At 44.4% G+C, this 6,656-nt stretch overlaps 1 long non-coding RNA gene across 1 annotated transcript in view; it reads right to left on the bottom strand.

Moving 5' to 3' along the window:
- The window catches only part of LOC109321470, a 13,672-nt gene extending 7,728 nt beyond the window's left edge, over nt 1–5,944 (bottom strand). The window contains exon 1 of the long non-coding RNA XR_002104067.1: nt 5,865–5,944. This is a non-coding gene — a long non-coding RNA (uncharacterized LOC109321470). The remainder of the gene's footprint in view (nt 1–5,864) is intronic.
- Between the last annotated feature and the right edge of the window lie 712 nt (nt 5,945–6,656).

Raw genomic sequence — 6,656 nt, 5'->3', positions numbered from 1 at the left:
CACGTTTCAGTGATCCCCACTATGTCTGGATTGGTGTCAGCTAGCAGGAGGGTAAGTTCCTCTTGCTTGTTTCCCATACTACAAGCATTTGTGTACAGGCATTTGATGCCTCCTGTGGATGTGTGCACTGGCCCCCTACTTTTAGCATTATCCTGGCCCCTGTCACTTACCTGTGTATATGTTCTACTTCTTGGCCTAGGTATTTGTCAGTGTTGCTTGGTCTGGCAGTCCAATGCTTCCTCCGTCCTCGTCTTACCTTTCCCCCAACGACCCTAGTTTAAAGCCCACTGGAGGAGATCTGCCAACCTAGAAGAAAAAACACACTTACCTTTAGAGAAAAGGTGGAGCCCATCCCATCCAAGCAGGTCTCTTGTCCTGTTGTGCCGGTCATTGTTGAGGAAGCTAAAACCTGCCTTGAGACACCATTTCTGAAGCCACCAGTTGGTCTCCTCAATGCATGTTGCATACTGTCTTCCACATCCACTCACTGGTAGGATAGAAAACCACCTGTGGGCCTATCTCCTTTAGCACACACCCCAGAGCATGATAATTCGCCATCAGGCTATCAGGGCTTCTCCTGGCTGCATCATTAGTACCCACAAGGATTAGGACCATGGGGTAATAATTGGTGGGCTGGATCATAGCCTGGATCATCCCTTTCATGTCCTGAATCTTTGCTCCAGGTAGGCAGTAGACCTCGTGTGTCGAGGGGTCTTGGCAACAGATGGGGCCCTCTGTACATCTCAGGATGGAGTCACCTATGACAATCACTCAACGCTTTTTCCTCCTGGCCTGCTTAGCTCCTTTGGCCTGCTCAGGGTGTGGAGAGAGTGGAGTTGCCTCCTCTCCTTCCTTCTCCTCCAGAGTTGCCAGGGCCTTGTACCTGTTCTCCAGCTGGACTGGAGGAACTGGTACTGCTGTGTTATGAGCAGCCCTGGTTCTGGAGGTGACCATCTGCCACTCTGCAGCCACCAGAATGGCAGCCCGCAGGACGGCCACACTGTCACTACATCAGCCCCTGTTCAGGGAGCTTGTGCTGAAGTTATAGCAGCTGTTGCCACTGCCAACTACAGCATCCCCTGGGCAGGAAAGTAATCGCTAGCTTTCTCACCCCTCTCCCTCTCCATGCTACTCAGGGGGCCAAAAATTTTATGTGTCTGAAGAGTCATTGTCAAAGAAGGGAATACTGCTGACCCATTTTACAATCTTCATATTCCAGCCACACATCATAAGGTAAGATTTCCCTATGTAGCATCTAAAAGGTTATCCATTTTACCACTATAAAATTTTCAGTTTGTAGCTTCCTTGCTTAGCCATTCAGCTCCTGTCTCAGATGTTAATGGTGCTGTAAACATGGCAGAAGAATACCAAGAGAATCAGTTTAATACTCATACCTGTGGAAAACTTTGTGAAGCAAGTTCTCCCCCATGAGACTGTAGCTGGATTACTTCAAGTCAGAAGTGAGTAAGTCAGCACTTTCCATGACTGTTATTAATGTAAATTTGTTTGTCAAGTGGAGCTGCCTCCCTTCCTAATTAGAAATTATGAAACAATAGGTGTGCATTTGGTACTGTGGTTGAGACTGAACTACATCTATATAAACATAAGCACCCAGTGGCATAACTAGGATGGGTGTATATAGACTTGGGGGGCAGGGGAAGTACAGTGCACCAAAAATGTGGCTTCTGATGGCAGCTGCATGATCGCAATTGCTATCACAAGCAAGCAGAAGTTGCCATGCCCCAGCAGCTTGGCTGTGCTTCTATGCTGCTGTAAGCACCAAATGGAAAAATATCCTATTCCCAATTATTTAGCCTCTACTTACTTTAATTCCAACTGCAAAGTGACTGTTAGCTGGATATACTGCAGTGTTTATTGTATGACAAATGAAAATGTTTTAAAGGAAACCCCCACTTTCTAAAACCTGAATGATAAATCCTAACAGCAAGATATGGAACTCTTAGACCCAAGAAACTAATTGGAAAACATAGTAAGAAAATGATAAATGATACAGTATTACAAGGGTAGAAAAATGATGTTACTCTTCTTTCAGATAATGGGCAAATATGAGATAACAAGTGATAGGCATATAGAGATGGAAATGAAAATGAAATGATCCAGTGAACAGGAAAAGTGCTGTTGTCTTCAGCAACAGCTTCTAAAGTTCTGGGAAACAGGGTTGCTATTTATATGCATGATCATTGCTTGTGCCTAATGAGACAGAGCTAAAGTACTGTTAGCATCCCAACACTGGCATTCATCACTGCAACATAAATTAATGTCTGAAAACCGTTTCTCTCATAGTGGTTTGCAAACACTATGCTGCATCTGACAGGGCCATAAAAGATAATACAACACTAGTTTCCCATGGCACCTTATTCTAACCATGTGATGTAGCATATCAACAAACACAATTTTAGAAAGGTAGTTCTTCAAAAGTGTCCGTGTTCACTCAGCTTTTCTACCTTCCTTTAGGTCAGGGCGGACACAAGCCACAAGTGGCATGGAAAGCATCTGTGCATGGCATGTGGCAGATTGGGAAGGGGTAGGCAACAGAATGGTGGATAGGCTAGATAGCAGAAAGCAAAACAACAGACGAAGCAGGGAGCACAGGACATCGGACAGACAGCAGATCAGACAGGAAGCACAGAGCAAGGAGCAGCAAATCATGAATGAGAAGGAGACCAGAGTGCCACTGGGGAGGGCATGGGGTTTAATTTGTGGCATGCTTGATAAAAAGGTTAGTCCTTGCTGCTTTAGGTGTTGCCTGTAAGCTGGGTAATTTTGTAGTGAATATTCATTAAATACTGTAGATCACAGACACCCTGTATGAATCCCTGGCTCTGGATTGCCATTGTATTATTCTAGTTTTCTTGAATTACACCCATGCAAACTAGAATAATATAATATTGGATCAAACTGTAACGGGAGCTTTTGTAACTGAACAACAGAAAGCCTTGCTTGCAAGTGAGGTTCAAGACAGATGCATCTGAAAAGGCAAAAATAGAAGCACAAATGTCACTGAGTAAAGCACAAAGACACAACACAAAGTAACATGAAAGCAGTGTGATAGGTATGGTTGTGCCCATAGACCCTCACCACAAATTCAGTGCCAGTTGCCATTTTGCGGGGGCGGTTGGCTACTACTAGGCTGAAGGTGGTTAGAAATGCAAGTCGACAACAGAGAGTGCTTCCACTCAGACTGCTTACTGAATCTTAATCACCATTCATATGTTAATCATAATGTGAGCCATTGCCAGAATCTATCTAGCTGTTTATGCTAAGTACAGTATATAGGCCACTAATACTGTTGTTTCTAATCATCTGAGAGTGTAGAAGATGACACATTTGCAATGGTCCAAAGGACAAGCTGTACAGACAGACATACATGTCCTTTGAACTGCTCTAAAACAGTACCAGTTTGAATGAGTTAGTATTTAGAAGTACTTCACTACTTCTGACATCTGTACAGAGCACCCCAGAGGATCCATGGGTCCTTTAGCAGCACACAGTATTCCTTTGTCTCCCACCAGCCCTCAACAACACAGGAGGGGGAGGGAGAGTGGGACTCTGCTCCACCTTTGTTTTCTCAGAGCACCACACCACCAGACCTGGGAAATCAGAGACCACTGAACTCTTGCTTCTGGAAGAAACATACATGGAAACGAGAGCTGGAAAGCTAGAATCCTGATGGGGGGAGGGGGGAGAAGGGGGTGCAGAGACCTTGTATTGCTGCCACTGCCATGATTACTTGGAGAGACAAGATGCTTTCAGGTTGGCACGGCTGGATGGGATGCACCCAAGGAATACTGAAGGAATTGACTACGGTGATTTTGGAGCCATTGGTTATACTCTTTGAGAACTTGTGGAAGTTGGATGAGGTTCCAGATGACTAGAAAAGCCCAAAACTATGGGGTTCCCATATTTAAGAAAGGAAAGAGGGAGCCTGGGAACTACAGACCAGTCAGCCTTCGATGCCTGTAAAAATCATAGAGCAGGTCTTTGAAGAATCCATTGTGAAGCACCTAAGGGGGAACAAGGTGATCAGGAATAGCCAGAATGGATTCACCAAGAGCAAGTCATACCTGACCAACCTGATTTACTTCTATACCGTGACAGGCTCTGTAGATGGGGGATGTCAATAGATGCAATATACCTTGAATTAGCAAGGCTTTTGACACTCTCCCACAACATTCTCACCATATTTACTTAAATAAGATTGGCATAGGGAAAAAAGGCTCTATCTTACAATTGCATACAATACAATTACACTAAATTGCTGGCAAAAACAGCATGTGTTCAGCAATGAAAACCAAGTAAGAAGTTGATTAAATGCATTCAATATTGAGCATGACTATAAAACACTTAAAAAAATGTCTATACACATACAAACACACACCAATTAGCATACTGTTCTTCACAAACTTTTAACCCACTTTCAAAACCTTAAACTCATCCCAAAAAACTCACATCTGCACACCCGTTACAATAATCACTCCTGTGAATGGCTCACATGAGGGTAACATGCTGATGGTACTTGTGATGAGAATACAGAATTACTCATTAATTACCATGGACTCTTTTTCAAGTCATGGTGAGCCACAATGTTGCATACAGTTCATCCAGAATCCATCTGTCACTCCCTCTCTCAGCCTGGTGCATATGATTAACATGGCCTCACCAACCATGAGGCAAAGCAGGACCACATTGCCCCATGCCTCATCTTCATATACATTTTTGGAGCATCCCAGGACTTGTAACAAGAAAACCTGGTTCTGGTCCTGAGTGGAGGCTACTTAGAACATGGATCCTTCATGGGGGTGGTATCTAGAGTACACGCACATACTGAGCAGTGTTGAGATGTGGGCTCACTGTGGTTTGAAATGCTGTTGACTCTGGTGGGGCCCAGTCCAATGAACAATGGGGTAAATCATGATCCTTTGGTTTTGAACTAATATCATAAATATTTCATAGATTTCATAGAGGTTAGGGCTGGAAAGGACCTCGAAGTTCATCAAGTCCAGCCCCTTCTAGGGGCAGGAAGTCAGCTAGGGTCAAAGGATGTCAGCAACATAAGCATTCAAGCATTTCTTGAAGGAGCCCAGAGTAGGTGCCTGCACCACTTCTGGAGGGAGTCTATTCCAGGTCTTTGGGGCTTGGACCATAAAGAATTTTTTCTTATGTCCAGCCTAAAATGGTCTTGTAGGAGTTTACGACTGTTGCTCCTTGTTTTTCCTTGGGGCGCTCCGGTGAACAGACATTCTCCCATATGCTGATATACACCTTTTATTTACTTATAAGCAGCCACCAGGTCCCCCTGAGCCAACAGTGGGAGTAAATCTTCCACAAGGACCTTCCGAAGGAGCACAGAGACCTGAACTGGCAGGCAGCCTATCAGGCACTCAACATGCAGGCATGGAAAAACAGCACAGGGCAGAAGGGTCAATCAAACTGCCCAAGGCAGAAACAACTGACCACCTCTTCTGGGACTGCCTATATGCCAGAAAGGATGGAAGAAAATATGTGCACTCCTCCTAGTAGTGACAAGTTTCAGAAACTTGACCAAGAAAGCAGTTCTCCATTGGCACCTGCCAGACAGCAAGAACCTCGACAGCTCACTTTGACCAGTTCATATCCTGCCTCAGGTATTCACTGCAGAAAGCCAGGAATCTGGTCATAAACAGACACTTAGACCACACAATTGAGGACTATATTAAAATGGGACTAAGTGAAAAGTACTGGTACTACAGGAAGAGAGAATAGGATGATGGGAAAGAAATGGCAGATCTCATCTAGTGGAGAGGAGTCTGGCATAGATTTTTTCAGGGGCAAGCCCTCTGAGGAGGGCAAGGGGTGGGGGGTACAGGTATGGAGATGGGTGTACAGTTACACAGTGTGAACTGTGTAATGGGTTTTTAGTGTGCTTTGATCTGCCAAGTGAACCCTAAAGGGTGCTTGGCAGAATATTGGAGGTAAAGCTGTTTATATGTATTTGCAAAAAAAAAAAATAGTGGGTGTCACAAAACATTTACTTCACAGTTGATTAATTCATTGCATATAAAAGGTCTCAGTATCTACGTGTGTGCCTCTATTAGGATGAAGTAAACTAATTTACTCTGCAGCAGGATAGTACTTGTAATAGTTGCGGAAGGGTAGGTGCTGCCCTGGCTGGCTGCGGCACAAGGGTGATTTAGTGTGGGGGCTGACAGACAGCTAGTCTCACACTGAAGCACCTTTGTGCCCTAGCCATCTCCTCTGCAGCACATTGAACCCAGTCAGAGCAGCCTTGGGCTGGCAGACTGATACCCAAGATCTTCTGTCCCCCAAGATCACACAGCTGGGGTTGCTGTGACCTGGTTCAGTGTGCTGCAGTTCAGGCACATGTGTAAACCACACACCTGGGAGCTTCCAAGAAGCAATAAACTGAGGAGCAATATTGCTGCCCCCTAATGGCATGTGTAGATGCACCCAGTTTGTACTATGTATAAGTAGGTAAAAAAGTGCTGATTGTAAGTGTGTTTATGAAGTACCTCTGTTAGAACTGTTAGCAATTTCAAAACAGGAAATATGCCTCAATTCTAGATGAACTAAGTGTATGGGTACTATTGCAAATTGCTACAGCCATGGTTAATTTCAAGGTTATTGTTTTCAAATTT

This window comes from Crocodylus porosus, unplaced genomic scaffold, assembly GCF_001723895.1.
Source record: "Crocodylus porosus isolate Cpor-Errol unplaced genomic scaffold, CroPor_comp1, whole genome shotgun sequence".
Taxonomy (NCBI): Eukaryota; Metazoa; Chordata; order Crocodylia; family Crocodylidae; genus Crocodylus; species Crocodylus porosus.
Note: the sequence above shows the minus strand (reverse complement) of the source record. Positions and strands in the feature narration are given on the sequence as shown.